General features: G+C 38.2%; 1 protein-coding gene across 4 annotated transcripts in view; it reads right to left on the bottom strand.

Annotated features, from left to right (window-relative positions):
• znf438 (zinc finger protein 438) overlaps nt 1-15292 on the bottom strand; it is a 70926-nt gene that overhangs the window by 18116 nt on the left and 37518 nt on the right. For 3 of the 4 annotated variants that reach the window (XM_038272381.1, XM_038272380.1, XM_038272379.1), the window contains exon 2: nt 10652-10749. The gene's annotated coding sequence lies outside the window, so the exon portion shown is untranslated. Of the gene's footprint in view, nt 1-8116; nt 8139-10651; nt 10750-15292 lie in introns of all 4 variants that reach the window. The other variant, XM_038272382.1, reaches the window with a different exon arrangement.

Below are 15292 nucleotides of genomic sequence, written 5' to 3'. Positions count from 1 at the left end.
GCCACGCCGCATTGCTGCAGTAATACAGGCCAAAGGAGGCCCAACTAAATACTGAGTGCTGTACATGCTCATACTTTTCATGTTCATACTTTTCAGTTGGCCAACATTTCTATAAATCCTTTGTTTTTATTGGTCTTCAGTAATATTCTAATTTTCTGATATGATGAATTTGAGATTTTCATTTGTTGTCATTTGTAATCATCAAAATTAAACAAAATAAACATCTGAAATATATGAGTTTGTATGTAATGTATGAATATAATATACAAGTTTCACTTTTTAAATGGAATTACTGAAATCAATCTACTTTTTCATGATATTCTAATTTTATGACCAGCACCTGTAGAATAAACATAGCTTTTTCTGTTGATGTAAAGCTTTGTACATGTCAACAGAGGGAAGGTTTGTATTAAATGACATGTATGCTATGATGTATGCAGAGGCATGTAGGAAGGTTTATAATTGTTTTCTTCCAAAGGGCAAAACCTTAAATGCTTAACGATGGTTTTGGTTGGTGGAAGGAGGTTCAGAGATAACATAAACCAGGTACATGCATGAAATGACAGCGTTGTTTGTCATCCACCGTCACCTGAAATGCAAATCAATGCAGCAGAGAAATCCATTTCAATTAGGATCCAGCTGCTCCCCCCTCACTGATCGATGCACGAGTCCCACAGTTGATCTACGCTTCTTCCTATATATAAACACAGAGGTAAGGATTGCCTGTCTCCATTTGTACTGACGCGGTAATGGGAAAACACTTTCACTTATTCTAAAGTTAATCTAATATTTTTTTTTTGAGACGGGACAGAAAATTGTCAGAAAATTGTCAAGTATATGAGATCATAGGAAATATGGCAATTAAGTTAAAATATAACCAGTAAGATAACTAATATTATTACCTTTACAGTTAACAACATTATTTTGACTAGCAGTAATCTCATTATAACTAGTATGAATTATCATTTAAAATATCTCCAATGTCTTTCTGACTGGTCAAAATGTAATTACAGAATCTGGATTAAGAGTTTTTGACACAGAAAAATCCATGATGTCCAGCCTAAAAAAGATTACCATAGTGGGCGTAGTTTAAGTTCACCAGTACCAGGAGACAAGCAGTATGACTAATAGTTTTTCTTTAGATCTTAATGTCTACAAATCATGACAGAAAGAATATTTTAGATGTTTAAAGAGGAATTGTAGGAGACCAGCCAAAGAAAGTGGGAAAATTTCAAATGGCTACTACTCTAAACTGTAATGTTCCCAATCATCTGAGCGAACGTGGCGCTGAGTGGTGTTGAAGTGGAGAGGAGGTGACAGTGGTGTGTTTGAACGCCCTCAGGCAGCCAGGACTGCGTTAGCACTCAGAGTTAGCTCAGTGCTAAACCTTTCCCTGACCTTTCCCTTCGCTGTGACATTTGTACTTCGCCGAATAGGTCAAACGGCACTAAAGAGTCGCAGCAAAAAATAGTAAAGGGAGAGGAAATTCCAAGAAGATAAACGGATCAGACCTCAGGAAGTGGATGTGTGGATGGACAGAGAGAAAGATGAGGGCTTCCATGACTTTATTCTTCTGCAGACCAACTCATTGCAAGTTGCCATCTTTTCCTCCGTGCAACAGGAAAGACTCAGGAAATGACGACAAGCTGATAGCAAAGAGGGAACAAAAAAAAATCTGATTTGAGGTTGGATAGGATGTTGTTTCAAATCCGGAAGGAGATAAGTTAAAAACTAAAGCGTTAGACAAAACAGGAAACAAGGATTTAGAGCAGGACTATTCTGTTACCTGCCTGCTTTAATCCAAAAAACAAAGCCTCACCTTTTTAACATGACTTGTATGGAAAATAATCTGTTCAACTTTAACGGTTTTATCTTTGTTTTTAAAGATTTTTCCTTCAATTTACTTTCACCTATAAATGCAGTTTGGACATTTCTTGAAGAAATTTCTGCCAGGCAGATAGGGTTGGGAATTGAAAAGATTTTCACGATTCCGATTCCCTTTTCGATTCTATGAAACGATTCGATTCTTTATCGATTCTTTTTTCGATTCCAATTTGGGGGAAAAAGGAGAACAAACAGTTTGATTATCAGAATCAACTTTGTTTACTTAACTATTGCACAATCTTACAAACTCAACAAGATCAAGATGTCCACAGGAAATGTGAAACTGGAGTAACATCTGTGTTTAAATGAAAAATGAATACAAGAACAAACTTAATAACCAACAATGTCTAATAACAAATGATGGGATAATAACCTATTTTAAATAACAAAAAATACTAATTATAAAACAGTAGTAGGGAAAATTAACAGTTCTTTTGCAGAAAGATGAGCATATCTGCTTTTTCTGGAAGGATACGGGATCTTTCAGGGCTTATGGTGTCTCCAGCCGTGGAGAACACCCTCTCAGATGGGGTGCAGGAAGCCTGCACACAGAGGTAGTTTTCAGCCAGTCCAGATAGCAAGGGCAGCGTATCTTGCTTGTTCCACCACCAGAATGTGTGGCGCTATCCCTGCAGGGGATGGAGGGCAAGCTTTTATAGAGCTGGATTTCCTGATCTACCCTCTGGGCTAAGGAAAGACGGGGCTTTGATTCAAAAAGTGACCGCAGCTCGCTGTCTTCCTCCTCGAATAGTTATTTCCAAATTGCGTAACTTGCGTAACTTGCGTAACTTACGTAACGTACGTAAAAAACGTGACGTAAGTCGTGCTCCCCAGAGCCGGCGCTCTAGGCTCTGGTGCTGCGGGAATCGAAAAAAGAATCGTTCAGCGAGCTGCCAAACGATGCCATGGAATCGGAAAATACGGAACCGGTTCTGAACAGGAACCGGTTTTCGATTCCCATCCCTACAGGCAGAGGAAAAAAGCATAACATCTGGCTGACACCATGGAAATAGCCTGGTCTCTAATTATATGTAATATTTATTTTATTATTACAGGATAGAGCTGAAGGGAAAAAAAAGCTTTTAAATATACTAAAGACAGTTTCCAAATAATGTGATTTTTAAAGGGGGAGAAAAAGCCGCCCAAACCAATCAATTAATCAGCCTGATTAAAGCTGGGCCTGCAGGATGTAAAATCATGTAGATCTGCTCTTGCTAACATCCTCATTAAGTTATGAGTTATTTACTCAAGTGTATAATTTTCAGGAGGGTTATGATCCCCACACAAAACCATAATGATGTGCTCACACCAAAGCTGGTTTGACTGTCAGGTCTATTGGAAACAGGATAGAGGAGTGTTGAGAGGTCGAATTGTACGATTTCAGTGTCGGGAGCGAGGAGTCTTAAGGCCTGAATCAACCGGTTGGTGCGACTTTTTAAATCTCCGATCCGACTTTTTTCCATGTCACACTGACCACATATAGAGAGGCTCCGACTAGGCAGGGTGAGCGGATCCACTCTGTTTCTGTGACTACATATAGAGAGGGTCCGACTAGGCAGGGTGAGCAGACCCTCTCGGTTTCTGTGACTACATATAGAGAGGCTCCGACTAGGCAGGGTGAGCGGATCCACTCTGTTTCTGTGACTAGATATAGAGAGGCTCCGACTAGGCAGGGTGAGCAGACCCGCTCTGTTTCTGTGACTACATATAGAGAGGCTCCGACTAGGCAGGGTGAGCAGACCCTCTCGGTTTCTGTGACTACATATAGAGAGGCTCCGACTAGGCAGGGTGAGCGGATCCACTCTGTTTCTGTGAATAGATATAGAGAGGCTCCGACTAGGCAGGGTGAGCAGACCCGCTCTGTTTCTGTGACTACATATAGAGAGGCTCCGACTAGGCAGGGTGAGCAGACCCGCTCGGTTTCTGTGACTTCATATAGAGAGGCTCCGACTAGGCAGGGTGAGCAGACCCGCTCGGTTTCTGTGACTACATATAGAGAGACTCTGACTAGGCAGGGTGAGCAGATCCCCTCGGTTTCTGTGACTACATATAGAGAGGCTCCGACTTGGCAGGGTGAGCAGATCCCCTCGGTTTCTGTGACTACATATAGAGAGGCTCCGACTAGGCAGGGTGAGCAGACCCGCTCGGTTTCTGTGACTACATATAGAGAGGCTCCGACTAGGCAGGGTGAGCAGACCCGCTCGGTTTCTGTGACTACATATAGAGAGACTCTGACTAGGCAGGGTGAGCAGACCCTCTCGGTTTCTGTGACTACATATAGAGAGGCTCCGACTTGGCAGGGTGAGCAGATCCCCTCGGTTTCTGTGACTACATATAGAGAGGCTCCGACTAGGCAGGGTGAGCAGATCCCCTCGGTTTCTGTGACTACATATAGAGAGACTCTGACTAGGCAGGGTGAGCAGATCCCCTCGGTTTCTGTGACTACATACAGGTGCTGGTCATAAAATTAGAATATCATGAAAAAGTAGATTGATTTCAGTAATTCCATTTAAAAAGTGAAACTTGTATATTATATTCATACATTACATACAAACTCATATATTTCAGATGTTTATTTTGTTTAATTTTGATGATTACAAATGACAACAAATGAAAATCTCAAATTCATCATATCAGAAAATTAGAATATTGTGAAAAGGTTCAAAATTGATGGCCCCTGGTGCCACACTCTAATCAGCTAATTAACTCAAACCACCTGCAAAAGCCTTTAAATGGTCTTTCAGTCTAGTTCTATAGGCTACACAATCATGGGGAAGACTGCTGACTTGACAGTTGTCCAAAAGACGACCATCGACACCTTGCACAAGGAGGGCAAGACACAAAAGGTCATCGCTAAAGAGGCTGGCTGTTCACAGAGCTCAGTGTCCAAGCACATTAATAGAGAGGCGAAGGGAAGGAAAAGATGTGGTCGAAAAAAGTGTACAAGCAAGAGAGATAACCGCACCCTGGAGAGGATTGTGAAACAAAACCCATTCAAAAATGTGGGGGAGATTCACAAAGAGTGGACTGCAGCTGGAGTGAGTGCTTCAAGAACCACCACACACAGACGTATGAAAGACATGGGTTTCTGCTGTCGCATTCCTTGTGTCAAGCCACTCTTGAACCACAGACAGCGTCAGAAGCGTCTTGCCTGGGCTAAAGAGAAACAGGACTGGACTGCTGGTGAGTGGTCCAAAGTCATGTTCTCTGATGAAAGTAAATTTTGCATTTCCTTTGGAAATCAAGGTCCCAGAGTCTGGAGGAAAAGAAGAGAGGCACTTCATCCACGTTGCTTGAAGTCCAGTGTAAAGTTTCCACAGTCAGTGATGGTTTGGGGTGCCATGTCATCTGCTGGTGTTGGTCCATTGTGTTTTCTGAGGTCCAGGGTCAACGCAGCCACATACCAGGAAGTTTTAGAGCACTTCATGCTTCCTGCAGCTGACCAACTTTTTGGAGATGCAGATTTCATTTTCCAACAGGACTTGGCACCTGCACACAGTGCCAAAGCTACCAGTACCTGGTTGAAGGACCATGGTATCCCTGTTCTTAATTGGCCAGCAAACTCTCCTGACCTTAACCCCATAGAAAATCTATGGGGTATTGTGAAGAAGAAGATGCAATACACCAGACCCAACAATTCAGAAGAGCTAAAAGCCACTATTAGAGCAACCTGGGCTATCATAACACCTGAGCAGTGCCACAGACTGATCGACTCCATGCCACGCCGCATTGCTGCAGTAATACAGGCCAAAGGAGGCCCAACTAAATACTGAGTGCTGTACATGCTCATACTTTTCATGTTCATACTTTTCAGTTGGCCAACATTTCTGTAAATCCTTTGTTTTTATTGGTCTTCAGTAATATTCTAATTTTCTGATATGATGAATTTGAGATTTTCATTTGTTGTCATTTGTAATCATCAAAATTAAACAAAATAAACATCTGAAATATATGAGTTTGTATGTAATGTATGAATATAATATACAAGTTTCACTCTTTAAATGGAATTACTGAAATCAATCTACTTTTTCATGATATTCTAATTTTATGACCAGCACCTGTATAGAGAGACTCTGACTAGGCAGGGTGAGCACACCCTCTCGGTTTCTGTGACTACATATAGAGAGGCTCCGACTTGGCAGGGTGAGCAGATCCCCTCGGTTTCTGTGACTACATATAGAGAGGCTCCGACTAGGCAGGGTGAGCAGATCCCCTCGGTTTCTGTGACTACATATAGAGAGGCTCCGACTAGGCAGGGTGAGCAGATCCGCTCGGTTTCTGTGACTACATATAGAGAGACTCTGACTAGGCAGGGTGAGCAGATCCCCTCGGTTTCTGTGACTACATATAGAGAGGCTCCGACTAGGCAGGGTGAGCAGATCCCCTCGGTTTCTGTGACTACATATAGAGAGACTCCGACTAGGCAGGGTGAGCAGATCCGCTCGTAAATTAAGTGGGATCTTAATAAAGCCAGTACATATGAGAGTTCAACAAACCTATACTCTCATCTTAAAACATCTTGAAAGTTTAATTTTCTGCCCTAGAGTGTTTAATTTTTCAACTTTTATTCACATTTTTTTGCCATGGTTTTCCATCACTGCTGCCTGAGCTTGACCTTAACCTGCAGTGAATCATAGGAAATGGTAGGTTCAGAAGGAAAATCAAATAAAGAATGCATTAGCAGGAGTCTTAGAAGGATTGGGACATTCTTTAGAGCAGCGCTATGACGTAATCAGTCAACAAATGCAGGATGAAGCACCTGAATTGGGACAAACGCTAAGACTCTACCTTTTTGCTGGTGAAGGTTCTCAGTCATCCAGGTCATAGTCATTGCAAAAAATTTTAAAACAATCCACTGGACTTTGTTTCCAAGTTTGAAGACGTTTCGCTTTAGCCTCGTGAGACCATCCTGATCTCGTGAGCTTTCAAGGTTTCACTCGCAGATCAGTCTGGAGACTCTCTGTTGAAGAAAATTTGGAGCCGTTCACCAAACGAACGTCCAATCAGCGTTGGCTTTGAGGCGGGTTGAGGTGTGACGCAACGAGAAGCGCGACAGTTCGGTCTAAAGAACATGGCGGCTTCAGCCGATGAAACTAGCGTTAGCGTAGCTATTGAGCAAGTTTTATCGGAATTACAGAGTATTTCTTCACTGAAAGAAGAGCAAAACACTGCTCTGGAGGCTTTTCTCAGAGGAAAAGATGTTTTTGCTCTTCTCCCAACTGGTTTCGGCAAGAGTTTGATCTATCAATTGGCTCCTCTTCGTCGTCGCGCTGTTAGTACGTCATATGCTTCGTTGATCTGATTGGTTTATTTGGCCCGTCTATCACCAACATAGGCCAATCAGCTAACCAGTATTTTCGCCCCTTCCCAAAATTACTTCAACGGAAGGTTTCCAGATGGATATGCGGAGCAAATCCATCTGGCGGAGTCCCATCCAGGAAGCTTTTCAATTCAATTGTTGGACTGCAATGCCCCATACCCATCCAAGTGCCAGAGATGACAAGTGATACTTAGACGGTACGAGGCATTGCAGTCTAACAAAAGAAGCCAAATGACCCCCATTCCAAACGGGTGGACCCCTTCGTCTGTTCCAAACCAAAGCCTGGTTTTTCAAAACCAAAACCAGGCTTTGGTCGGCTACTGTATCAAACCTCGAACTCAACGCTATTCCTGACATTTTGAATTGAAAAAGCTTCCTGGATCCGAAGTGAAACGTCTTCAAACTTGGAAACAAAGTCCAGTGGATTTTTTTTTTTTTTCATTTTCTCATCCATTTCCTGGCAAATGGCCACTTGTGATAACAAATAATACAAAAAAAGTTCAGTTTTCTGTAGTATCCATAAAAACTGAGGTTGGTTTTGCACTGAAACAACTGTTCAATCGGTCCCACCTCAAAGTGTTCTGGATGTAATGGGAGATCGTTAATGGGAGCCCTGAAAGGAAGAGAGGAAGGAAGCTGCCAACTTGCTAATTTTAGGCGCTCTGCATCTCAGATGAAACGCTGGCAAAAGGCAGAAGGGAGGCATAGAGAGGCGGAAAACTTCTCCATCTCTCAACTTTCTCGACTCCGAGCGTCATGTCTTTCTAACCATCATTACAACCTTCATCCGGAATGAGGGAGTCTCACAGCTCTTTGATTCTCCGCATCGTCTCTCCCTCTCTTCCTGTTCCCAGCCCTCTCTCCTTCCAGCTTTTACCTCCTCTCCCTTCTCCCCGACTCTTTCATTCTCACCTCCCTCCACGTCTGAAGGTACCTGAGTAAATAAACAGAGTTGTGTGGGATGCTAATTAGAGCAGGTTCAGGGACACAAAGGGCCCAGAGATGGATAAACAGCAAAGGTGGGGAGGGGAGGTGATGAGTCGGAGGTGAGGGGGCGTGTCCCAAGGGTCTACACAGGTAGCACCTTACTAATCCTGGAAGCCGGAGGTGCGACCCATCATGGCTGTGTTTAACGGTTTCCATTTTTAAAATCCTTTAGGCATTTCTGGACACAAATATTTAATTATGATCCAACAGAGAAGAGATGATTACGCTTTTAGCGCTGCTCATGAATCAAGCGACAAAACACAGTATTAGCTTTAGTAAAACCAAGTTTAAAAAGTATCTTACATTGTGTGGCACCCGGGGAGCAGTGTGAGGTTAAAGGAATAGTACACCCAAAACATGATTAGCCTTCATTTTCTACTCACCCCCATGCTGAACAACACTCTGGAGTACTTTTTTGATATCTCAAATGCATCTGGAGATCTGGGAGGCTTCTTGCTGTCTGCTGACATTCAAATAATGGAGGTCTTTGGTGCCCGAGACAGAGAGGTCCATAAAAGTCCACAAAAAACGTGTCAATATTCCTGCATACTGCTCGTCCAATGTATTCCAAGTGTCCTGAGTGGGTAGCATCCAGAATTTACTCGAAACGAAGTCATTTAGAATGTTTTTAGAGCATAAACAATAGTGTATAGGATTTCCTAAAAGCGCGTTCACGAGTCTACGGAAACCGCGGCAGACCAAACCAGATGAAAGTGCGCATTCAGCGTCTGCTCCGCCGATAATGCAAGCGTAGAAGAAGAAATGTGCTGTTTACCTGTGCAAAGAAAGAAGCAACGAAAGAAAAACGTCTGAGGACTTCAGTGTTGAGGAAGAGCATGAGTTCTTTGCCTAGCTGAATGCGCACTTTCATCTGGTTTGGTCTGCCACGGTTTCCGTAGACTCGTGAACGCGCTTTTAGGAAATCCTATACACTACTGTTTATGCTCTAAAAACATTCTAAATGACTTCGTTTCGAGTAAATTCTGGATGCTACCCACTCAGGACACTCGGAATACATTGGACGAGCAGTATGGAGGAATATTGACACGTTTTTTTGTGGACTTTTATGGACCTTTCTGCCTCGGGCGCCATAGACCTCCATTATTTGAATGTCAGCAGACAGCAAGACGCCTCCCAGATCTCCAGATGCATTTGAGATATCAAAAAAGTACTCCAGAGTGTTGTTCAGCATGGGGGGTGAGTAGAAAATGAAGGCTAATCATGTTTTGGGTGTACTATTCCTTTAAGGGTCTTGCTCAGAGACATGGGTAGGACATTTGCGTCTTAATCACTCAATTCCCCAAAAGTTGTTTCAATCAAAAAAAAAAAAAAAAATGTGTAAATGCAAAAAAATAAAAAATTACCCCATAAATAAATTTTTTATTTTTTATTTTTTTTATTTTGTTTTTTTTGTTTTTTTAAGTGAAAAAAAATGTTGAAGTCCAAATTGTTTAATTTGAATGAAAAATTTTTTGAAGTGCAAAAAGTTTTGAAGTTCAAATTTTTTTGATTGAATAATTTTGACAGAAACATTCCTCCATACTGCTCGTCCAATGTATTCCAGTGGGCGGGTGCTTCTCTATCCAGATCAAAAAAGCTCAGATTTTGTTCATCTAATCGCCTAACCCTAACGAACTCAACATTAGCAGCTGGCTATTTGAGACAATTTTAACACGATTTCTGACCAACTAAACTCCTCATCATCAGCGTTTCTTATTCTTTGCTGAATCTCATAATAAAGCATCTGCTTTGATACTGCAAATAAGGTCTGAAAGGACCGAAGTCGGTCGTGAACATCACTGATCAGCGATGCTGCTGTTAAATTAAACAGACATGCTATAAAAGAGGAAAGCAGCTTCCTTTTTTAAGAAAAGAAAGGGCATGTTGGGAGGCAAAGGGATCAGAAAAGCAGCACAGAGGTATTGCTGATTAAAAGGCATCACAGATTAGGGCCAGACCGGGCATGGCAGGGTTAGGGGAAAGATTTTTTTTTTTACTATTATAAGCACTTGCATAAGCTTAAATCTCACGTTAAGTCCAATGCAAACACTGATAGAGAGACAAGAGAGCAGGACGGATCAGTTCAGTGTCTACGGCTGGGTAGAAAAGGGAAACTAGGATTGCTGGATAGAGGAGCTATTTTTATAATGAGGTCAATGTGAGCTGTGGGACTTTATTCTCTGGGGAAACGCGTTCAGAAACCATGGAGGAAGGATGGCTCCTGCTGACGGAGGGCTGCTGCCGTCAGCAGGAGGAAGACGTCTTTTCTTTAACACCAAAAGAAAATCTTGATATCTCACTTATCTTTTTACATTGTTTCTGCAGCACAAATATAAACTTTATGATAAGTTAAAAAAAAAAAAAACTACCTTGTTTTTCATATGACCTTTAAAATTAAATGTACAGCATAGAGGATGGTATATAACTAGCATCAGTAACAGATGTATTGGAAGCATTTACCAGCTGAAAGACTCCTCCTTCCACAGCAGCTCCCCTGGCCCTCCTGTTTCTGGGTGGGGCCCTGGCAGTGGTCCTGTCCCCCACTCACCACACTCCCCCTGTGGAATATATATAAAAAAACAATTATAAAATAAACAAGCAGATACATATTAGTTCCTTACAAAGAGATTTCTTCTTTCTTAAAGTGCGATAAATAAGATCAGTGGTAAAACTGTCGGCTCAGACTAGAAATAGACCGATGTATCGGTCAGACGATATTTCTGGCCGACATTTACAGTTTTTTTTTTTTGTATTTGCTAATAACTTTGTTTGCCGATTCATGAATGCATTCACAATCATGCTTCTTTTAGTTTAGTTCATTAGTTTTTTTTTTTAAACAAGAACGGTGTACAAAATGCATTAATCTTAATCTTTTTGTTTTTGCTTTGATTCCGTTTTATTTTCCTTTATTTTAATCATGTAAAGCACTTTGCAATGTCTTTGTATTGAATTGTGCTATACAAATAAATGTGTCTTGCCTAAAAGGAACAATGTCATGTAACAGAGTTAGCTATTGCTAGTTTCCATCCATAGTCCCAAGGCAGGTAAACACATTTTAAAAAACATTACAAAACAAACTAGTTTTATTCTGAAATACTAAGATATCATTTAGATATAAATATAAGTACAGTCAGTGGTAAAACGGTTTACAGATCATCTTTACTGATGCTTAAGGAAATGGATTAGGGCCACTGAAAAAAAAAAAAAAAAAGTTAACTAATTTTTTATTTTATTTCAGTTTACCATGGGGGAAAAATTACATTTCTGACTTTAATCTCGGAATTCTGACTTATCTCGGAATTCTGACTTTAATCTCAGAATTCTGACTTTAATCTCGGAATTCTGACTTTAATCTCGGAATTCTGACTTTAATCTCAAAATTCTGACTTTTATCTCAAAATTCTGACTGAATTCTGACAATAAAAAAAGTCAGAATTCTGACTTTAATCTCAGAATTCTGACTTTTTTCTAAGAATTCTGACTTTAATCTCAAAATTCTGACTTTTTTCTCAGAATTCTGACTTTAATCTCAGAATTCTGACTTTAATCTCAAAATTCTGACTTATCTCGGAATTCTGACTTATCTCGGAATTCTGACTTTAATCTCAGAATTCTGACTTTAATCTCAGAATTCTGACTTTAATCTCAAAATTCTGACTTTAATCTCAAAATTCTGACTTTAATCTCAAAATTCTGACTTTAATCTCAGAATTCTGACTTTTTTCTCAGAATTCTGACTTTTTTCTCAGAATTCTGACTTTAATCTCAAAATTCTGACTTTAATCTTAAAATTCTGACTGAATTCTGACAATAAAAAAAGTCAGAATTCTGACTTTAATCTCAGAATTCTGACTTTTTTCTAAGAATTCTGACTTTAATCTCAGAATTCTGACTTTAATCTCAAAATTCTGACTTTAATCTCAGAATTCTGACTTTAATCTCAGATTTCTGACTTTAATCTCAGAATTCTGACTTTAATCTCAGAATTCTGACTTTTTTCTCAGAATTCTGACTTTAATCTCGGAATTCTGACTTTAATCTCAGAATTCTGACTTTAATCTCAGAATTCTGACTTTAATCTCAGAATTCTGACTTTAATCTCAGAATTCTGACTTTTTTCTAAGAATTCTGACTTTAATCTCAAAATTCTGACTTTTTTCTCAGAATTCTGACTTTAATCTCAGAATTCTGACTTTAATCTCAGAATTCTGACTTTAATCTCAGAATTCTGACTTTAATCTCAGATTTCTGACTTTAATCTCAGAATTCTGACTTTTTTCTCAGAATTCTGACTTTAATCTCGGAATTCTGACTTTAATCTCAGAATTCTGACTTTAATCTCAGAATTCTGACTTTAATCTCAGAATTCTGACTTTAATCTCAGAATTCTGACTTTTTTCTAAGAATTCTGACTTTAATCTCAAAATTCTGACTTTTTTCTCAGAATTCTGACTTTAATCTCAGAATTCTGACTTTAATCTCAGAATTCTGACTTTAATCTCAAAATTCTGACTGAATTCTGACAATAAAAAAAGTCAGAATTCTGACTTTAATCTCAGAATTCTGACTTTTTTCTAAGAATTCTGACTTTAATCTCAAAATTCTGACTTTTTTCTCAGAATTCTGACTTTAATCTCAGAATTCTGACTTTAATCTCAAAATTCTGACTTTAATCTCAGAATTCTGACTTTAATCTCAGATTTCTGACTTTAATCTCAGAATTCTGACTTTAATCTCAGAATTCTGACTTTTTTCTCAGAATTCTGACTTTAATCTCGGAATTCTGACTTTAATCTCAGAATTCTGACTTTAATCTCAGAATTCTGACTTTAATCTCAGAATTCTGACTTTAATCTCAGAATTCTGACTTTTTTCTAAGAATTCTGACTTTAATCTCAAAATTCTGACTTTTTTCTCAGAATTCTGACTTTAATCTCAGAATTCTGACTTTAATCTCAGAATTCTGACTTTAATCTCAAAATTCTGACTGAATTCTGACAATAAAAAAAGTCAGAATTCTGACTTTAATCTCAGAATTCTGACTTTTTTCTAAGAATTCTGACATTAATCTCAAAATTCTGACTTTTTTCTCAGAATTCTGACTTTAATCTCAGAATTCTGACTTTAATCTCAGAATTCTGACTTTAATCTCAGAATTCTGACTTTAATCTCAGAATTCTGACTGAATTCTGACAATAAAAAAAGTCAGAATTCTTACTTTTTTCTCAGAATTCTGACTTTAATCTCAAAATTCTGACTTTAATCTCAGAATTCTGACTTTTTTCTCAGAATTCTGACTTTAATCTCAAAATTCTGACTGAATTCTGACAATAAAAAAAGTCAGAATTCTGACTTTAATCTCAGAATTCTGACTTTAATCTCAGAATTCTGACTTTTTTCTCAGAATTCTGACTTTAATCTCAAAATTCTGACTTTAATCTTAAAATTCTGACTTTAATCTCAGAATTCTGACTGAATTCTGACAATAAAAAAAGTCAGAATTCCGACTTTTTTCTCAGAATTCGTACTTTAACTCCAAAATTCTGACTTTAATCTCAGAATTCTGACTTTTTTCTCAGAATTCTGACTTTAATCTCAAAATTCAGACTTTAATCTCAGAATTCTGACTGAATTCTGACAATAAAAAAAGTCAGAATTCCGACTTTTTTCTCAGAATTCGGACTTTAATCTCAAAATTCTGACTTTAATCTCAGAATTCTGACTTTAATCTCAAAATTCTGACTTTTTTCTCAGAATTCTGACTTTAATCTCAAAATTCTGACTTTAATCTCAGAATTCTGACTTTTTTCTCAGAATTTTGACTTTAATCTCAAAATTCTGACTTTAATCTTAAAATTCTGACTTTAATCTCAGAATTCTGACTGAATTCTGACAATAAAAAAAGTCAGAATTCCGACTTTTTTCTCAGAATTCTGACTTTAATCTCAAAATTCTGACTTTAATCTCAGAATTCTGACTTTTTTCTCAGAATTCTGACTTTAATCTCAGAATTCTGACTTTAATCTCAGAATTCTGACTTTAATCTCAAAATTCTGACTGAATTCTGACAATAAAAAAAGTCAGAATTCTGACTTTAATCTCAGAATTCTGACTTTTTTCTAAGAATTCTGACATTAATCTCAAAATTCTGACTTTTTTCTCAGAATTCTGACTTTAATCTCAGAATTCTGACTTTAATCTCAGAATTCTGACTTTAATCTCAGAATTCTGACTGAATTCTGACAATAAAAAAAGTCAGAATTCTGACTTTAATCTCAGAATTCTGACTTTAATCTCAGAATTCTGACTTTAATCTCAAAATTCTGACTTTAATCTCAGAATTCTGACTTTTTTCTCAGAATTCTGACTTTAATCTCAAAATTCTGACTGAATTCTGACAATAAAAAAAGTCAGAATTCTGACTTTAATCTCAGAATTCTGACTTTAATCTCAGAATTCTGACTTTTTTCTCAGAATTCTGACTTTAATCTCAAAATTCTGACTTTAATCTTAAAATTCTGACTTTAATCTCAGAATTCTGACTGAATTCTGACAATAAAAAAAGTCAGAATTCCGACTTTTTTCTCAGAATTCGTACTTTAACTCCAAAATTCTGACTTTAATCTCAGAATTCTGACTTTTTTCTCAGAATTCTGACTTTAATCTCAAAATTCAGACTTTAATCTCAGAATTCTGACTGAATTCTGACAATAAAAAAAGTCAGAATTCCGACTTTTTTCTCAGAATTCGGACTTTAATCTCAAAATTCTGACTTTAATCTCAGAATTCTGACTTTTTTCTCAGAATTCTGACTTTAATCTCAAAATTCAGACTTTAATCTCAGAATTCTGACTTTAATCTCAAAATTCTGACTTTTTTCTCAGAATTCTGACTTTAATCTCAGAATTCTGACTTTAATCTCAGAATTCTGACTTTTTTCTCAGAATTTTGACTTTAATCTCAAAATTCTGACTTTAATCTTAAAATTCTGACTTTAATCTCAGAATTCTGACTGAATTCTGACAATAAAAAAAGTCAGAATTCCGACTTTTTTCTCAGAATTCTGACTTTAATCTCAAAATTCTGACTTTAATCTCAGAA

This window comes from Cyprinodon tularosa, unplaced genomic scaffold (assembly GCF_016077235.1).
Source record: "Cyprinodon tularosa strain WSP-4 unplaced genomic scaffold, ASM1607723v1 ctg827, whole genome shotgun sequence".
In the NCBI taxonomy this organism is placed as follows: Eukaryota; Metazoa; Chordata; class Actinopteri; order Cyprinodontiformes; family Cyprinodontidae; genus Cyprinodon; species Cyprinodon tularosa.
This window is presented reverse-complemented; position numbering and strand designations above follow the sequence as displayed.